We start from the raw sequence: 20,194 nt of genomic DNA on the forward strand, positions 1-20,194 counted from the left end.
TGGAATCTTAAAAAAAAAAAAAAAAAATTCGACTTTGACAACCAATATTTTGTGGACAAGACATGAGCTCTGGCGCAGGCGGGCCAAGGAAAGGAGGGAGGGAATGCATTGCCATGTTCTCTCTTCTCCCCTAGCCCACGGTCAAGACTCCAGGCAACAGAGGGAGTTTCTGAGACCACAGCAAAGGTGAGTAAGAGACTGGGAGGTGGGACCCCTGAGAGAAGGCTAAAGGAAGTGGGGGGCTTTGACGTGATCAAGAAGAGGAGATACAGAACTTTTTAGATTTTAAAAATTAATTTTTAGTTATGTGAAAGGATGTTTACGCAAGGGAATGACCTCTTTTCTCCGTTTCTTCTGGGGCAGGTCAAAAGAAAATGGACTTAAGCTGGAGCAGAGCGGGTTTAGGTAAGACAGAGGAAGGAATTTCCTGAATGTGGAGGTCGTTAAAAACTGGAATGAGTTACTAAGGGAGTCGGTGGACAGTGTTCCTCTGGGGAACATTTAAAAATAAGATAAATTTTCATCTGTCAGGGCGGGTTTAGAAGTAATCCAACCAGAAGGCCTCTCAAAGCATTTTCCAGCCCTATAACCTGAAGGCCAAATTCCCTCCGATTTTATTTCTACAGTTAACTAGACGTGAGATGGATGCCTGAAGCAGAACTCAGGATTTCAGATGCTGTAACTAGAGGCTACTTGCTTTTTGTTCTATTATAAGACACCACTTTGCGTAAGAAACTAACGTCATACTCCTTCCTGGAAGCCACATCAAGGAGAACATTCACAACGCGCAAAACGTAGCAAATTAACTACTTGCTTACACACCTGCATTCTCCCCCTCACAGATACAAAATACCATGCCCTCCTCTCTGCCTTTTTGTTCTCTATGGGGCCTATGGGGCGCACCTTTCCCGTTTCGAAGTTTATCCTTCCCAGACGGTCATCCCAAATATTCCGTTTTATGACTGGTCAGTTTCTCCAAACAGTCTTTCGAAACCTAACCAAATATTTTCCCTGCAATTATTTGGCAAAGTTTCAATCTTAGATACAACAAGCTAAAAAACAAGCTTGCGTTTGGAAGAAGTGTTGTCAGGCACATTCCTTTCTTTTCTTTTTCTCCTGAGTTTGAATCAAGCCAGGGGGCGATTTCCATCTGCCCTCAGAGGACCAACCAGCTTGAGGCTAGCTCTTGTAATTTACCAGCTTTGTTCCAGTTCCATCGCTTTCCTTTCTTTTAAATGTTTCCAGTCGTCTTTGTTTCCTGCCCAAGCAGGAATGTTAAAAGGAATTGATAAGCAAATCCTCCTCCCAATCCCCTGCACCTCCTCTTCATTCTTCTCCTAACTTTTTTTTTCTTTTCGCTTCTCCCACCTCCTACTCACCCCTCACACCGAGATATTTGTCAGAAGTCCCCTCTGAGCTCTCCAACCCCTTTGTCCAGTGTGAACTCTCTGAATTCGAGGAAAGAGAAGGAATTTGGTCTAGGTAAGAAAAGGGAAGGCTTGTGAGGGAAAAAGCCCCCCCAAGGAGGCTTCAGCCACCCTGAACCCTGCTCAAGATGCTAACAGTTATCTCTTAAGCAGACAGAGAAACTTCTTCCAAGAAATCAGGATTGGGGCAAAAAGAGATAAATGACCTCCGAGGGAGACAACTAGAATGTGTTCATTGACCGTGAATTAAAGTAGATCCTATAACTAACACCGTTCATGAGACCATCAAATGTCTACAACTTTGTTTCTGGTTCTAAATTGAAGTGGTCAAATTATAATGGTAAAAAAAATTTAAATCATCATTATTTTTACTTCTGTAGAAGCTTCACAGAGAACTTTACGTCTTGATGGGGATAGGGTGAAGAGGGGGATCATCTCAGTCTTTATAGATTATGCAGAAAGTAAAAGAGGTGTATTCTCTTGTACAAGTGGGGAAGACCAGGAACAGAGTGAAGACATCATTTACCCAGGGTAGCCAAAGTAAGCGCAAGGTTCTGTGCATCCACATGTAATATATTCTTCACCAGGATGACCTGTGAGGATGAAATTTATTCGTATAGCTAAACAGATAGTAAGGTTAAAAAATTGCGTGCATAAGAAGGTATTAAATTGAGTTCATGAATAACATCCTTCAAGTAATAAAATATATCACTATTATGTAACAGCGTGAAAGAAGCTTATCAAGCAGTCAGACTTCTTGGCAATAGTTGGTTTCATCAGCCCCTCTGGGTCTGCAACCCCAGGGCCCTATCCAGGTTTACCTGGAGAGCCAACCACAATCCCACATCCCTTTGGGCCACTCAGAGTTCAACTCTCCTTTCTCAGAAAGAGAAAGAGGGATGAAAATCGAGATGGAGAGAGGAATAGGGATAGATATAGGAAACTCAGAAAAGATCATTTGCGTAGGTTCTACCTCCGGGGACCTACACACTCTTTACTGGACACAAACTGTCCTGGGGTATTTCATGTTGGATGGTTAACCCAGCTGTTAACTGATAGCCCAGTCTTTCACCGAACCATCCCTGGACTAACTGTATCTTTGTTCTCTGAAGTGGTTGAGAGAGGAACATAAGCATAATTCCTCCCTTTCAGCCCACCATACCCTTACTCCGATTCAACCAACCACCATGCTTGCGAGCAGATGAAAATCTTTATTTTTGCACATTGTCGTGAGCCTTCACCTTAATGCCTTGAAACAACCAGCTGTTTCTGCCTTGGTCCCTCTCCTCTCCTAGACAGGAAGGACCCACAAGCCCAGCTTACAGAAGCATGGAGACTCATTACCAAGGTTCTGCAAAAGCTCGGGATACCACAGAGTGTCAGGCCCAGTGTTCAAACTTCTGGAAATGGGGCTGGTTCCACTACAGAGAAACAAATCATCCCTTTGAGCAAAAACCTCCAGAACTTGGAGGGAAGAGAACACGAAAGCTGCAGATCTCTATAAATTACATATTATCTGCGCCTAGAATGCCCGGAGGGGTCATGAATTTGGAGATCTCAACAAGAGTAACAAGCCAATATCTGACACCTTATGTTCCTAAAACTCATTACAGCTCTGGGAATGAAAGTATAGGGAGACAAAAACAAACACACAGCGAATAAATTATTTACAAAAGGAAAAGCTTGCATTATTTTCTTGATTTTTCCCAATAGCTTCAAAACTGATAGAGAAAGATAAGTCCTACCTCCTAAATTGTCTCTTGAATTCAAATTATCTCTGGTCTGGGATTGAAAGGATTCTCATGCCTTTATGAACTGGACTGAAAAATACAGACTCTCCCAATCTTAACCCTTTCTTCTCTTTCTAAAATGTCATAAGGAAAAGCAATGAGAAGATTTAAATCCCATATCCTCAAAGAAAGAGATGTCTGTTTTTTTAAATCAGGCTTTCAAATTAATGAAAAGTCAATCCTGTATGTTGAATTGGGAAAATGTGTTGGGGAAAAGGTGCTGACCCTTCTGCCATTTACCTAAAATCTGGCTACCAGTCTCACGCTTTATTCAGAGAAGATTCCTTCAGCATTTTGCCTCTCTAGACAGCACATCATCTCCGTCGTGCTGGAGTAAACTGAGCTGGTGGTAGACAAATTTCAGGTATACATTGAACGTGAGGCTCTATCTCATTCACTGTGAACTCCTCAAGATGTCATGCTCATCTTGATATCCAGTGTCTCACTCACAGTAAGCACTCCATAGAGTCTGGCTAAGTCAATGCACAAATGAATGGATAATCATGTCTAACTCACCAAGATTTTCTCTCGCCTTCTCCCTCCCCAGCCTCCATGTCAGTCTCCCCCTGAGAATCGCTCCTTGCCCATTTTCTTCCCCTAAGACATTTTAGTAAAAGGAATGTACCATATTCTAAGAGTCCTACACATTCTGTTTCTTATTTCTTCTGAGAAAGAATTTACTGAAGAGTCCTCCCCACCACATGTGGATTGAATTTCCATTCTCTTCTCCCCATTTCCACCTTTCTTTTATTTCTGTCTCCATCAGAGCACAACACTCAATATGCTGCAGAAATAATTTTCTGCTGAATGAAGTTCGGCCATAAGTCAAGGGCAGATTTATTAAGGCCCCTGCACAGCCGGTTCCCCAGCTTACTGTCGACATGACAGTTTAAATCTTTGATCAATCTTACGCGTAACCCCTTCCCTGCTGGACAGTCCAGACCTGCGATGAGCAGCCCCTCCTGCACACGAGCCACGGGGAGCATGGTTCTGAGCCTGTGCGGACAGCCCATCTTCACGAAGACCCAGGAGTATCCAGTGTTTTCAGGGATGGTCAAGGCCTTCCCACGCGCACACTGCTTTTTTCCACCTGCCTCTGCCCCCAAAAGGCAATTTGTTGTCACACTGCTATCCCCGGTCTTCCACTTTGTCCTCTGTTAGAGAAGCAAGAAAACACCAGCTGGGGTCACCAGCTAGCTGTTTCATTCAGTGGGTTGGCTGGTTGTTCCGTGAGAGACTGTTGCTGTTTCTGTTTGGTTTGGGTGTCTGTTTTTAATGATTTTTACCTTTCTGTGACAATTTACTAAACATCTGGCACCACATAAGACAGTCTTTAGAAAGCCCTTGAATCAGGCGGGTGGCGGGGTTATGTGGGTGCCTTGATGATTACTTTTAAATGGAGTTTGATGTCGCTGCAGATTACACGTGCGCACTTTGGTTACTAACACACACACACACACGCACACACACACACACACTTTCCCTTCACAAAACAATGCTGGAAGCTGGCACTAAGAATATTAAACTGTTTGCACAACTTGGAAGGCTCCCGGGAAGGGTTCTTGCATTCATGCGAGCAAAAGTATCGCGTGTTTCAGGTCACCAGGGCTCACATTCCCTTGTTGCAGGCGCCTTGGTCAACATTTGCCCCATCGATTCCTCGCCAGCAAATGATTGCTATTGTCATCCCTCCTGTATGGGTAGCGCTTATAGCCAAGTCTTCTCCATATGTCATGTCATTAGATTCTCACCACAATTTCTACAAGTGGACGTTATTGTCCTTATCTTACGCGAGAAAACCTGACTTTTTCAAAATGACGCCCTAATATAGGTAGCAGACTCAGTCCTTATACTCAGATCCTCTTTGGAGGCACCATCATTGAGCACAATGTTGAATAGCTTGTGCAAAGGGCTGTTAGCAAAATATCCTCCCACCCTTTTTTTTGGTGTTAAGTACAAACTCACTATATACAGAAAGGTATAAAAAAGGCAAAAATGACCCAAATCCCTGGAAGAGAACCATGCTACCATTTGGGCATATATCCTTCCAGGCCTGTTCCTCTAATCAGGGAGCAGAATATGTTCCTTTAAAGTTGCCAATTATTTCTAGAAAGATAGAAGATTCTTAGAAACCAGCCACAGAGTGCCATCATCAGAGAAGAGTTGGCCAGAAGTGCTAAGAGAGGTCATACATCTTCTGTCCTTGTTTAGATAAACACAAGTTTCTGCCCATGCCCAGTCATTGCCAGAGACACTCGAAGAGAAATAAGAATACATTTTTCTTTCTGCAGAAGATTAACCGTGCATCTGCCAACTGGAGTGCTGGCGTGGTCCTTGGGGCCTCACAAACTCTGCTCTGAAGAAGAAAAAGGGAACAATACAGAAAGGACACAAAGAGCTGAAGAGAGCAAAATCTGCAGGAGCTGGCCCAGGGCTGTCAGGAGAAATAACGAAACGTTAGTCAAATTTCCAAGAAGTTGGGGCTCTGTGAAAGACCTCAGTGCTTCTTACTTGGGGTGACCCACATAAGACAATGTACCCCTGCTGGGATTTTGTAGTAGCCCCACAGAACAGCCAAAGCCCTGCACTATCTCCCCCTACGAGCACTTAGAGTGGTCAAAGGGGCTGCCTCTTTTCCCCAGCAAGTTCTCAGTTTCACTTAACACCCGCCAGTTGTCCAAGGTCATCTAGCCGGGATACTTCCATTATCTGCTAGATAAACTGGCGGAGCTCTTACTTGCAGAGAAATATATGTGTTTCCCCCTGATCACACCCATCCATCTCCTGCTTGCATCCTTTTACTTGGGCATAGCCATGATTTCAGGCAGACATTTATCTTGGGGCTTATGAGATATTTGGCCGTATCTGCTAATACTGCAAGCATTTTTTTTTTAATTTACATGCTTTAATGTGCAGTTGTAATAATATAGGTGTGTCATTCCTTAAGTGTTTTTATTTTTAAGCATTTCAAAAGAGATTTTGTGATCGAACATGCTCCCATAAATTCTTACTTATGAAAAAAAATTGGCTATGCATGATATGTTTAGAAAGCCACTTTCTCAACATTTCCCCCAAAACATTTTCAACACCCCAGGCGGATATGACAGCCACCTTGGAGGATAACTGACAGCTTTTGTGCCTATGTATTTTTTTCCCCTGTGCCCCAAAGTTTCTGAGCCTTTGGGAGCTTCTAGGGACAATGACTCTAGTTTAATAACTGTGAAATGCTATTGAACTAGAAATAAAATATATTCTCTACCACGGAACAATATGATACTTACAACAGCCAGCATTCCTGCCAATCACAGGACATTCACGAAAAAAGGCCATGAGTTCCTTTAGCAACGGGAATGGCCCCTTGTCACGTGTGTGTACAAAAGCGGGAGGGTTTCCAGCGCCGGATATGGCACAGCTTGGATTCCATTAAACTGTTGTGTTTATGTACGCGTAGAAGAAAAACATCTCTCTTGTTTATAAAAGATAAACTCAAACATCAGGGTTGCATGCTAGCGCCTACGGCCTTTCCCACATGCATTTGGACCCTGTCAGCCCCCTGGACGTATAGGGGAGCACCTGCTCTGTAGGCTCGCCAAGGCATTTCCAAGCTTCCTTATACTGCCGGACAGATTCGGCAAAAGAGCAAGTTATTTCACGTGAGGGTGATTTTTTTTCTTCGAGTCAAAGGAGGGAGCAGGACCTAACATAAAGAAGAGAAGAAGAGAAGGCTGTTTATTCAAAGCTGAGAAGCACTCCCTTCCTGGGAAGAAGTCATCAGGCTCCAGGGAGTCGGCAAAGGAAAGCCAACCAAATGGCCGCTCAAAGAAGGTTAAGAACTGTGCCCTCGATGGGTGATTCATTTTCTACATGAAATCAGCAGCCAGCCTGATTTAGGCAAATTGCAAGGCTCTGGCTCTGTTTTAAGTACACCTCATGTGCAGGAGAATCGGCGGACAAACACCCTGAAACCGAGATATTTAGAATCAGCCATCACAGCAGACTGCTGCACCACGTCTAGAAATTTAAACCAAGAAATATGGACACAAATGCGCATCTCAGATGCTGCAGTTACACGCAGGCGAGTTAAAGTCCTAGCAAAATTTGCATTATTCTCCGGCTGTGTCCCATTACTATTCTTCAGCCTCTGCTTGATGGAAATTGGGGATTTGTTGCAGCACAGATAAGATTTAAAGTCGGTGCTCTCCCAGACAAAAGGGACAAAAGGGGGAAATTCTCATGCAGACAGGACCAATCGGGCACGGAGATGACTGAAAAGGCATCTTGTGTTCCGCGTTTTCCTTGATCCTTGACTCTTTGGGCTGTAGTGACAGTTCCGAAAGGATTCAAAGAGAGAAGTTGCAAAAGGAGGGGTTCTAGGAAGTGCGGTGTCAGAGTTCTTCTTTGAATGTGACACTACCTAGATCCTTCTTAGATGGTACGAGGCACATTTCACTGATAAAGATGAAATCCTTAAAACAACAGCAACAACAACACTGTTCTTTTTCATTAGTTTACAGAGTGAGGCCAACACTCTAGCAATAGTTTCTTAGTAAGCTGTGTGTCCTTCACTGGCTGCGATCTCCCTCTTCTCAGAATCCAAGGATTCAAAAAAAAAAGAAGAATCCAAGGATTCTCCGTCCTTAAGTCCCTCGCAGCATCCAGCACCAGGCCTGTGCACGGGAGGGCCTCAGTAAATGCTAACTGACAACGGGGCCCTACTTTCTCAGTAAACTAGAAATGCTATTAGTTTAACCACACAAAACTGCTTCTTTTGTAGAACCAAAATGATCCATTATTGGCAGTCTCATAGGGTGAAGCCCAATACCATCGCTCTACTATTAGCTACTTTCCACATACATTACTCCGAATATTCCACATACATTTCCTAAGAGGCGCTGTGTGCCCACCGCTGCAGCCACACTTACCTCCACTTCCAAGTGAAGACAGAGATGCAGAGCAGTTCAGAGATTGCCAAAGCTTGGGGCGCCTCGGTGGCTCAGTCGTTAAGCGTCTGCCTTCGGCTCAGGTCAGGAGCTCAGGGTCCTGGGATCGAGCCCCGCATCAGGCTCCCTGCTCCGTGGGAAGCCTGCTTCTCCCTCTCCCACTCCCCCTGCTTGTGTTCCTGCTCTCGCTAACTCTTCCTCTCTGTCAAATAAATAAAATATTAAAAAAAAAGAGAGAGAGAGATTGCCAAAGCCAAATAGTCGGAGAATAACTAAACATTGTTGTATTGGTCCCTAAACCCTATATGTCAGTCACCTTTCCATCACAAGTGAAAGAAACCCGAAGCGAACAGCCTTAAGTAGAAAAGTAGATACAGTGGCTCATAAACTGGGAAGTTAAAGGATGGGTTTTTTCACGCACAGGGATTCAAATAATAGCAATATTCTTTTTTTCTTTCTCTCTCTCTTTCCATCTCTTTGTTCTACTTACATTTCTTCTTTTGTATACTGACCTCATTCTCTCTACAGGCTTTCTCTATATACAAAAGCAAGAGGCCCTAAATCTGCCCCAGTGTCCACACTCTGCCCTCCATGGAAGGATCTGATTGACCTACTTAGGCCATATGTCCAAGCCTTGGCCCAATCCCTGTTGAGAGGAAGATTGGATTTGGCCAAGCCTAGGTCATGGGCCTAGCCCCAGGGTCAGCGTTATGGACTGAATATCCGTAAACCCCCAAAACTCGTCTCTTGAAACCCTACTTCCCTGGGTGGTGGTATTAGTAGGTGGTGGAGCTTTGGGAGGTAATTAGGAGGAGATGAGTTTTTGAGGGCAGAGCCCTCATGAGTGAGATGAGTGCCCTTACAGATGTCACGAGAGAGCTTGCTTATCTCTGTTCTCTGCCACGTGAGGGTCCAAGAAGTCAGCAGTCTACAATGTGCAAGAGGGTTCTCACCAGAAGCCAACCATGCTGGCACCCTGATCTCAGCCTTCCAGCCTGCAGTACTATGAAAAATAAATGTCTGTTGCTTATAAGCCATCCAGTCTCTGATTCTTTGTTATAGCAGCCTGGCAGATTAAGACAATCAGGGATGAGACTCTATTATTAATAATCCAGCAGAATATCTAGGACAGAGAAGAAGACAGTCCCCAGTGGAAGGAGAAGGGAGGCAGACAAAACCACACATGTCCAATATTGCCTTGTGCATCCATCCCCACGTGCTCACGATCCTGCCTATGAGCTCCAAAATAAGTTTTTTGCTGATTGATGAACTATGTCCTTGTGACAAAGTTGGTATTCAGGAGGCTGAAACACCAACTCACTACTTACTCTAATTTGGACAATGCCACCCTCGCCCACCCCCACCCCCCACCTCTCTAAGAACAGGATGGATCCACGGCTTGCTTCCTGTCAGAGGCAAGGGGCTACGGACCATACTGTGGCCAGATCAGAGCGGGTCAAGGTTCAAAATCAAGTGCCCCTTACTTTACAATAAACCAAGCAAAGTTGTGTGGGGACATCAGCACAAACCTACCACCCCTAGGCAAACCCACAAGGAGTGAGAGCCAGAGAGCAAGCTACACGGCGGCAAAAATCATAGGCATTTCACAATTAATTTGGGGAGGACCGAGCTTATCAGAAAATGAAGTTAAGGCTGTGTGGTTCTGCAGATTTTCTCGTTCCATGACAATCTGTACCCAGGGATTTATTGAGAGGAAAGAAAATAAATGATTAAAGGCATATGTAGGTGTTTAATGAATATCTATTGAATTAAACTGGATTAAATTAAGGATGGCCTGGGGCCCCTGGGTGGCTCAGTCATTAAGTGTCTTCCTTTGGCTCAGGTCATGATCCCAGGGCCCTGGGATCAAGCCCCGCATCGCATCTCATTGGGCTCCCCGCTCGGTGGGAAGCCTGCTTCTCCCTCTCCCACTCCCCCTGCTTGTGTTCCCTCTCTCGCTGTGTATCTCTCTGTCAAATAAATAAATATAATCTTTAAAAATAAGGCCTGGTCTTTCAATTATATAGGCAAGCGTGCCCTGACGGGTGGACTTAGCTGTCTTCTTGAAAGGCAAGTGGCCAATGAAGCAGTGGGCAGAGTGTCCTGGCAGAATTCGCCTGTGGTTGCGGCCCAAAGGGTGTGACCTCATCCACCAGAGGAGATGGCCTGAGCACACCCCGGGGTGGGCCAAGGGAGGAGGTTTTGGCTTTCAAGAATACCCGTACTAAGCAGCCCCGCTGGGCCGTGTGCTCTGTGATGAGGTCTTCTCTAGTTTCCAGGTATTTTCTTACCAGAGGGGAGCCACCTCAATATCCTGCCGCAGCCCTTCCCGGGGCAGATCAAGAGAGGCCTGGGGGAGAACCCAGACAGGTTTAATGAGACAAGGGTCAAACATCTTGAAAGAATACAGCCTCCCGGGTGGGGCGCAGCACTTCTGAGACGGCCCAGGGAGCGGGCCGCATGGGGACCCCAAGAATGAGGTGCCATCTTGGGGCTCCTCAGAAGTTTTCAGCCGCTTCTAGGGAACACTGTCCTGCCCTGAGATGAATTCAGCATGGTTCGGAGGGAAAAAGCCCTCCCTTCAGGGTTGTCTGCTCACAAGTGACTTTGTCCCAAAGCTTTTTCATACACCATGTCCTCACCAGGAACTCACTGCCTCCAGGGTGGGGCCATCTTATATACCAACAGAGCAATGAGTTGCTCATTGTTGATAAAGAGCACTGTTTCTCATTGGTGGAAAGCACCCCTTGAGTGATTCATGTAGGCTGCACATAGTGGAACGAAACAAGAACAAGTAAGAAGCCTCCCACGCACTCACGATGCGTCAGGCACAGGGCTCAAGGCTTTCCACACGGGAACTCATTTAGTCCCACAGGCGCCCTGGGACAGCATTTAAAAGCACACGGTCTGTTACCAGAGGCCATGCTCTTAATTGCTATAAACACTGCCCCAGACAGGGGGGTTTTGTCCTGTAAGTGAGATCCTGTGTAGAGAACGTCTGTGGAAGGCACCCAGCACACGTCATTACTGTACACCAATAATATAAGGTCTCATCAACACATTACAATCAATAATCATTACTAAAATTATCATTCCAAATAATTGACGGTAAAGATGATCTCATTTGACCAAAAAAACCACATAAGAACTAAGGACAAAGGAACTGGACCAGCGGTGGCCAAGTTTCTGAGTCTGCTTCCGACCCCGAGTCATTGATGTCCTGGTTTACAGACTTGCATCTGGTGTCCCCAGGCTCTGCCTATAGAGACGACTCCTCAGGCTTCTTGGTGATCTGGTTTTGACATCTTCAGATGAAACTCCAAGAGTATGTTATTGCACAACTGACATTAAAGTTGCTGAATATTAAAATAGTAAGACTTTTAAAAAAGAATTTTGAAACGAAATCAATCCAAAAAAAAATGAATTGAGCATTATCAACCACTTTCTCTTTTTTAAAGATTTTTATTTATTTGAGAGAGAGAGCGAGAGAGAGCACAAGCAGGGAGAGGGAGAAGAAAACTCCCCACTGAGCAGGGAGCCCGATGCGGGACTCGACCCCAGGACCCTGGGATCATGACCTGAGCCGAAGGCAGACACTTAACCGACTGAGCCACCCAGGCGTCCCCTATTGACCACTTTCAAATGTGGCTTCCAGCTGCTTCTATGTACAACTCGAGGAAGGAAACTGTGTCATGATAGCATCCATCCAAGACAAAAAATTTAGCAGCCAACTGAAGGAAAACCTAACTGGACATATGTTCAATAAGAATCATTTAAATGTAAAGGCTGAGAAATGCGATGGCCAATATGTGAGTGTTCTGTCCACCCACCAACAAACCACAGGACTCACCACACCTGCAAGTGAGGGGACAGGAGGATTTGCTCATATGCGGGCACAACCAAACCAATGCTGCGAGGGTCCGCACTCTTATCAACAGGCTCTGTCTGCCTCTCCTCGCCGACAACCATAGAAATGGCCCAGGAAGGGTGCAAGACTGCTCTAAGTTAGGCTTGCACTGAACATGGGGACTGCCAGAGAAATGAGTAGGATTTGGGTTTATATTTGTTTATTGGTTCACTTGTGTGTTTATTTGCCTTTTAACCAGAGCAACTTTCTGAGCGCCAACCACAGAGAATTTGCGGGGATGAGGGCTTAATCTAAAGATTTTTCTTTCCCACTGGAGTATACTCTACCATTTTAAGGAGGATTTCTATCATCCGTGAGGCTTTGCTTGCAAGTTTTTATGTAGCCATTAATGTTAAAAACAGAAGCCATGGCATCCATTTGCATTCCAGGCATAAAGGAAAACTGTTTCCCTTGTTAAGAAGGCTCCTGTGTTTCCAGCACTGCCCCAGATGCAATGTTTGTTTTAGGCCGAGGGAAAGGAAGGCAGACAGAAAGTGAGCCGAGAAACGGCTTTTTTTCTAAGTGTGGCAGATCATTAATAATCGGTGAAGGATGGACTCAAGAAGCCTCAGTGCACATATTTCTAGGGCTGAAGTTGAAGACTTCATTAATATTCTGGAGGAATATTGCTCCCGTGAAGTTTCCTCCGGGCCTGCGAGCTCAGCTCCATATAAACAACGGAGGAGAAGTAGATTCTAAGATAGTCCCAGAATTTTATCAGTGGAGGAAAGAGAAGCGCAGTTCTCACGGTTCTCCACCCCCAATGCCGAAATGAGCTGGTTTGCTTTGTTGATCAGTTCAGGTTTAACCTCTTTTGACTCTCCGGTCTTATGTAGTGTTGCAAAACACTGAAAATCCACTTCTTTGGAAAATGTTTAGCTCTAGTAACATAGAGTGTGCGGTATTTCTTTTAACCATGTTTAGAACTACTTCAGCTTAACAGAGTTTATCAGCCCATGCCAGAGGGCTTTCCAATTTCATTTTAGTCTGCCTAAAACCCACTTAGCCCTAGAGGCCCGAATGCATGGATAGAAGAAAAAACAGCCTCTCCGTTTGGGCTACAGAAGGATGGAAGGAGAGAAGAGGGGGGACTCTCTCACTGTTTACTGTAGCAATGTACATACACAAGTATCAAAAGTGGTCCCAGGGCCGGCTAGGAGATGGACACCCCCGTTTCTGGATCTGGGCATGGGGTGAAAAGGAGGAAAGAGGGAGACGGAATTTTTTGCTCATTCTGCCTATCTTGGGTGTAGCGTATTGGGAAGTGGAAGATAGCATCTCAAAGGAAAGAAAATTGGGGCATGGGGAGAAATTCCTTTGTTTTATGCAAAAATCTCTCAAGGAGAGGGAAACAAGCTAACAAGTAATAAATAACAGGCTCACGTGTAGCCCTGAGCCAAAACAGTCACAGTCGAGCCACTTGCAGATCTCCTCTCCCGTCAGCCCCATGGCCTTGAGCAAGCCACTGGTCAGGGACAGTGGGTGGCTTTCCTGCCCGAACACCCAGGCCTTCAGCCCTGGGTTAAAATATCCACATTGGTACTTTGTGGCCCTCTGGTAAGAACAAGCCCTGTTTATTTCAATACTAACTTCTCCACTCCCTCAGCGCCATTTCCATTCTACCTTCATCCTTCTCCAACTTTTTTTTTTTAAACCCTTAAAGGAAATGTCACTGAAACATAAGGAATAGATCATTAGTATGTCTAACGGTGGACATTTTTTATTATATAAAGCTCTGAATCCATACCGAACAAAAGCAACTGTTCAGAACCCTCCAAAAAAAAAAAAAATTGCCCAGCAATTTTAAGTTAATGGGCAAGATTAATGGATTGTCATATAATGTGAAGGGAAAGTATTAGACAAAACGAAAGTGGCTCTACAAAATTGGTTTGGAACTGGAGTCTCCGTGAAGGCCCTTCAGCCGGAGGATTACTGTCTGCGGGGCTCGCAGCTAAGCGGTGTATTAATTTGAAAGCCGTGCCTTGTACCGATACCCAGCACTTAGTGGTTGGTTTTATGTTAAAAATGCTTAGTCTGAAAACCTGTGCTGAAAGTTTGCCCAAACATCTCATAGTTGATTGCAAACCCGAGTGCCTGGGGGCTCTGAGCCCACACCTCAAGAATGTTGGTGATTGGGTGACATTTTGGCTCCACACCTGGATTTGTCAAGGCCTCTTAACTGGCTGCTGGGAATGTGCCCTGCCTGGGGCCCACTGCCCTCCCCCATCACCCCTCTGACAGATGAAAACACAACAGGGTCTGTTGCCTGACTGACACATTCCTCTCCTGTCTGGCTCTGAAAGGACTTTATTTAACAGTCTTGGAGTCGGGCTTTTGACTGACAGATTGTGAAGGGTAAAAGTCATTCGGTTCCATTAAGCTCTGTAACTGCTCTGGAACAAAACACCTTAAAAAAAAAGTGTGGGGGGGGAGGGGAAAATAGAGCTGTGGAGAGTGGGGGCATGAGCTTTAGGGAGAAAAAAAGGGGATTCTTTTCAGGTTCAAAAACAATCCTTCTCTTTGCCTTCTGTCTATCAATTAGGGCGGCGTTCCCAGAGGGAATACAGGCCTGGCCTCATTGGTGTCATTCAGCTGCCAATCTCCTGACAGGGACACCAAAGGGCCTCATGTAGCGCTGCGGAAACTGTCTGTCAGGCCATCAGCAGCTGCTATGACGACATCACCTCTGTTTTTCTAGGACTATTATAGAGAAAGGGGGGTGGGGGCTCACCCAACAGAGCCTAAGCGTCTCAGCTCCAAATCTCAGTTCATATTTTCCTTTTACAACCCCCAACATCTCTTCAACCCCAAGGTGAATTTCTTCACAAAAACAACATCATTTCCTTGCCTGGCTGGGCTACGGGGTAAATAATAACTCGCCAGCCAAGGACATGGTCTTTGGTGTTAGAAAGGGGTTCTGCTTCAGGGAAAACTCAAGTCCTGACTGAATGCATTCAATGACTGGTTCACACGAGCCCAGAGAGATGCCATTTGTGGTGAAAGGTGGCTCAACCACCCGAAAGGCCTGCCGGGGCAGAGCTGTGTGAAAAGCAGTCTGGCCCCACAAAGGGCTTCCTGCCAAGCCTTAACCTTGTTTGGGTTCCTGTGGCTTTCATTGCCCCCTGAGTTTTGCTTGGAGCCCAAAGGCTCAAACGGAGCTCAAAACTCTAAGCCAAACTCAGCACCAAGCAACCACTTCCCACTTTGCTGTTTTTCTGCCTTGCTCTCTCCTTTTCCCCAAGGCCAGACACTCACAGGCTAACTCCGGTTTGCCCCAAACACTCCTCGGCCTCAGCGGATCACCCTGAAGGCCCGAAACTACAAAAGACAGGTGCGTTTACCCGAGCTTCCTGGCTTGGCTGGGAAAAATTGTCTTACTGTCTCCTACCTCCTCCTCTCCTCTCTCTACCCTCTCTGGATTCTGCCTGAGACAAGAGAGGTAAATCGGAGCCATGACGGCAACCTGCTTTAAAGATCCATGGTTGCCTTCCCGTGTTCTGTGCTGGCTGTGTTTGTGAGAGCGAGCATTTCCCTGGCAGCCTTTTCACATTACAGGGAGCTACTTCCAAAGGGTAATGACGGCACTTTGTACCAAACTGAGCGCTGGAGATCACCACTGCCAAGCCCCGTGGCTGGCCACTGTGTTGCAATATTTCTGCTGGGCCTCAGGGAAGGGGATTACGTGCTTCACACTTTCACATGAACCGTACAAAATGTTTAGCCAAACCCGTAAGAACATGTCCATAAAGCTCTCCCCGGGCCGCCAGGGCCACGAGGTCTATCTCTTTCCCACAGCTTATTTCTTCCTTCATTCCGAAATCTCTGCCGGGGGCCTACACTTCCTGAACATAAACCCCATCTGGAGTGGCTGAAATCTGTCCACATAGCAATACCCTGGTCTCAGGCATCCAGATGCTGGGGCTCGGATATGTACCACCTCCATGAAGACCGCGCCTGGGGAAATTCGGAAAGAGCCAGATTTTTGGCACTGGGGTTATAGGCAGAGGAGCAAGTAGACGGCGTCATTAGAGAGAAAGAGGTTAACTTGATTGTCATCCTCCTGCTTTACAGCCTCAGGAAGACACACTCAGGAGCCAGCCCTTTGCCATCTGCACCAACAGAAATTGCAACCGTCATGGGAGGCACTGAGGGTTCACTAATGAATGAACGTTTCCCAATTGCTTTGCACGTCTTTGGTTGTGATCACTGCACTATTTCATTACCCAAGCCCAGAGGAAACCAACCTAAGGGATTGGGTAGGTAGGCAGGGATACACACAAAGAGCTCTAACTTCCTGGGGGCGTCACCGCAAAAGGACTTCAGTTACTAGATAAAAAGATGCTGGGAGCATTTCACTCAGGATGGATTACTTCAAAAACGTCACTTGGAAGCCCCAAGTGAGCAGATGCTTGGAGCTCCTGGGTGCTGCATGGCGACATGGGTTCCCATCCTAGGGCTCCACGTCACCCTCCAAAGCCTTAGAACCCCATACCTTCTCTTCATGATTTTTCACAAGGATTTCAGACCCAGTATTGTGAGATGCTCACATTTCTGGCCTTACCATAGACAATGGTTTCCAAAGGTTTCTCAGTGGAAGGCCCAATAGTATAAGATCTGAATATCAAATTGTCTGTGCTGGAAAGACAGCCATCTTTGTTTACTACTTGCTCAAGGAATTCCTGATTGTTTGCATCCACCTTGGGTTTATATAGCCCTCTGGGCCCACATCCCAACATCTACTATATCAGGCACTGGGTCTCTCCTGTTTTTCTTTGCACTGTGCTAGCAGGACTTAACTGGTCCTTTGGCCCCTCGATGACAGTGAGGCTTCCTTGCTTGTATATCATATCCATTGGCTACTACCTTCTTTGACTTGTATATTCTTAAGGTATTTCCCATTGACAGGTTACATTGGAAATAATCTTAAACCAAACCTGTTACAGTTCAAATGCAATGGAGTAACTGGTTGCTACTATTTAGTCTATATATAAGTTTAGACAAGTCACTCTTATTTATGTGAGAGGGTACCCCAACTGTGAACCAGCTTACTCCTCTCAGGTTCTTATAAAAGAGCAATAAAATCTATCATAAACACCACTCTTTCATCTTTCATTTTCACTCCCATGCAAACCATGAGGCTCAGTAAGAGGTACCCCACAAAAAATACCCCACAAAAAATACCTAACTTCTTCCCTACTTTTCAACTCAGGATAATGCTGAGCATATAAATGCTTTGTGTGTTGCCTTATGTGGACAGTTACATCTTTCTGTCTCTCTCCACAATGGGATAGCAAGTAGGGATTTGAATGACCACCTATAATCCCCACTGGGACAAATCCTGTGAGGATAACTCTAACATGTTCCTTGGGATGTTGTGGATGTCTAAAATATCACATATATCCATATTCAAAGGTATATAAAATCTCATTATTTTAAAAATTATCCACATTTTCTATTAGCCACACTCACAGCTCTCATGATAAAACAGCAATAACTTTGACGGAATTGGGATACAGAATGAGTCAGAAAAAAAAATAATAATTGACTAAGAAAAAAATCCAATATATCAGCCTTAAATTTAAATATGAGAAGTATGTTCTTGGCCCTGTACAGAAGCATTTTGGAAAAGCTCACTTGAAAAGATGAATGGAATTGATTTATTAAAAGTACAGAGACAGCTGTCAGATCCTTACAGTAATTAGGCTAAATTTTTCCAAGTTAAGACCTTGAACCTCAACAATGATCCTAGACCAGGGATTAAAGATACACAGGCACATTAATCTTGGCTTCTCCTCTTAGACCCCGTGGATTATAATGACTTTACTAGAATAATCATTATATAGGAGAAGACTGGCTTTTTGAAAGGGAACTTCCTAAGAAAAGTCATTCTAAAGGTAAAATTAACTCTGGTTGAAAGTATCGCATATTGAGCATTGAGCACCCTCTTAATAACAGTGGACTATAAATTTAATCCCAACATTTAAGACTTCTCTTGTTTCTTTTATACAATTGACTGGCTTTAAAAATTATTGTGCCCGTTAACTTTCAAACACTTGTTTTGTTCTTAAATATAGAAAGAGAAGGAACGGAGGAGATAACAGAACAAGAGAAGAGGTGAGAAATTAACATGGCTCAGCTTGTTACTAAGGTTAATAATGATTCATCTCTGAAATGTGCATTTGTCATCAGCTCAGTTGAGGGCTGAAAAAGCCAAGGAGCCCAAAAGATGATTGGGGGCAGCACAAAAATGAACCAGCCACGGATAACTTTTCTCAAGATGGTGATGTTCAATTAATGCTCAAACTACGCAATGAGAGTGAGCCTAGCATGTTCCAAAATGAAGTTGAGTACCATGGAGTTTCCACAGCCTGAAGGAGCTAATTGTCAAACAAATTCTGTCCCACCACCTTTTTTTTTCCCTGACTTCCAACATATATTACATTCTATACATTGAGAAACTGAAGCAGTTTATACGAAAGTGCTGTTTAAACTTTAGTAAAAAACAAATTCTCACAAATCACAATGCCCAGGGAAAACATGTCTTTCATTGGGACCAAAAACCTCGCATTGTTTGTATATTGAAAATGAGTGTGTTTCATTGAATTTCATGGTATATTTATTATAATTTTAGAGGGAGTAATAGCTATTAAAGAATCTTTGGCAGAAGATCTTTGTTTTAAAATGTTTCAAGGTCCAAGGCTCAGGTTTTCTTGCCCTGAACCATTTGTTTCTCTGTCAAGTGGTGTTGACAAGTTCATAATACTAAATAGCCAATTCTTATTCCTTTTTGGAACCTCCTTATCTTTCTTGGGAAGTGGGAAGCTTTTTTGAAATCTCCAAGTTTCTTCAAAGACGCTAGGGATGAAGGAATCAAGAGAGAAAACTCTGGCTCATCTTGGTTTTCATTTGTTCCATACACTCGATCAGAACATTTTAAATTCTCAGTTTTCCATTAGAATCGATCAACACTCGACCCATTTCCTTGTCATCTCAAAGGTGAATATAGGAGGGTGGAACTCGAGCAAAGGCTGACAAGTGAGAATGGTGTAAGCCACAAACACACTCATGATGCTAAAAGATGTCCCGCCTTTCTTTCTAACGGTCTCTCCCACAAGGACACCACGGCTAAGGCCCTGTCCCTCTCTAATTCCCAACTATGTAATGTGAACAGTATTTCATATGGATCTTGCCAGGACAGTGTATACTCATGGCCTTTCTTTGAACGCCTGATCAAGGTTTTCTACGAAGTCTTGATCTTCTTCCCTGTTTGTTTCATGACCCAAGCTACAGGGAAAATCAAAATCCAAGCTGGGAGCCAACCATACACCTAAAACCATCTTTTCCAAACTGATGTGTTTGTCAACATCAAGCAAATTAAAACTTTTCTTCAGTTCTTTTAGCTGCACATTCATTAAAACCGAGAGCTCTTTCTACTTTAAGTACTTGAGATGTTTATATAATTGACTATTTTTCTAGAACAGTCACCACTCATACACTTTTAAATAGGTGTCAGAAAACACTATGGTGTTCTTTAGGTCGGTTTGACATTTACAATTTGGGCTGCTAATGTGGACAAGTGGCTTTCATGCTCGATGGATGCACTGTCCTTTGTAGGTGAGCTACACCATGGTATCCGCCTGCAGCAGGATGATGAGGTGACTGCATGCTGAGAACCAGCTCCACAACAGTACTTTAAAAATATTTGAAAGAGAGTAGGATCCCCAATATAACACAGTTATGAATTTAATAAATTTCTATACAAACCAGGGCAATTCAAGCTCCCAGTCTCCACCCTAAATATCAACCACCACACAGAGAAAAGGCCAGAAACAATAACGTTTTCCTTTTAGGTTTGGATCAGAGTTTATCCTATTGCCAGAATTTTAGATTCCTCTTTATTACTAGTTTTCTTTTCCTTTTTAAGATTTTATTTATTTATTTAGAGAGAGCGTGGGCCAGTGGGGGGAGCAGCCAAGGGAAAGGGAGAGAGAGAATCTTAAGCAGGCTCCCTGACCAGTACAGAGTCCAATGCAGGGCTCAGTTTCACGACCCTGAGACCATGACCTGAGCCCAAATCAAGAGTCAGACGCTTAACCGAGTGAGCCACCCAGGTGCCCCTATTACTGGTTT

This window comes from Mirounga leonina, unplaced genomic scaffold (assembly GCF_011800145.1).
Source record: "Mirounga leonina isolate KUSES-001 unplaced genomic scaffold, KU_Mleo_1.0 Mir_174, whole genome shotgun sequence".
Classification (NCBI taxonomy): Eukaryota; Metazoa; Chordata; class Mammalia; order Carnivora; family Phocidae; genus Mirounga; species Mirounga leonina.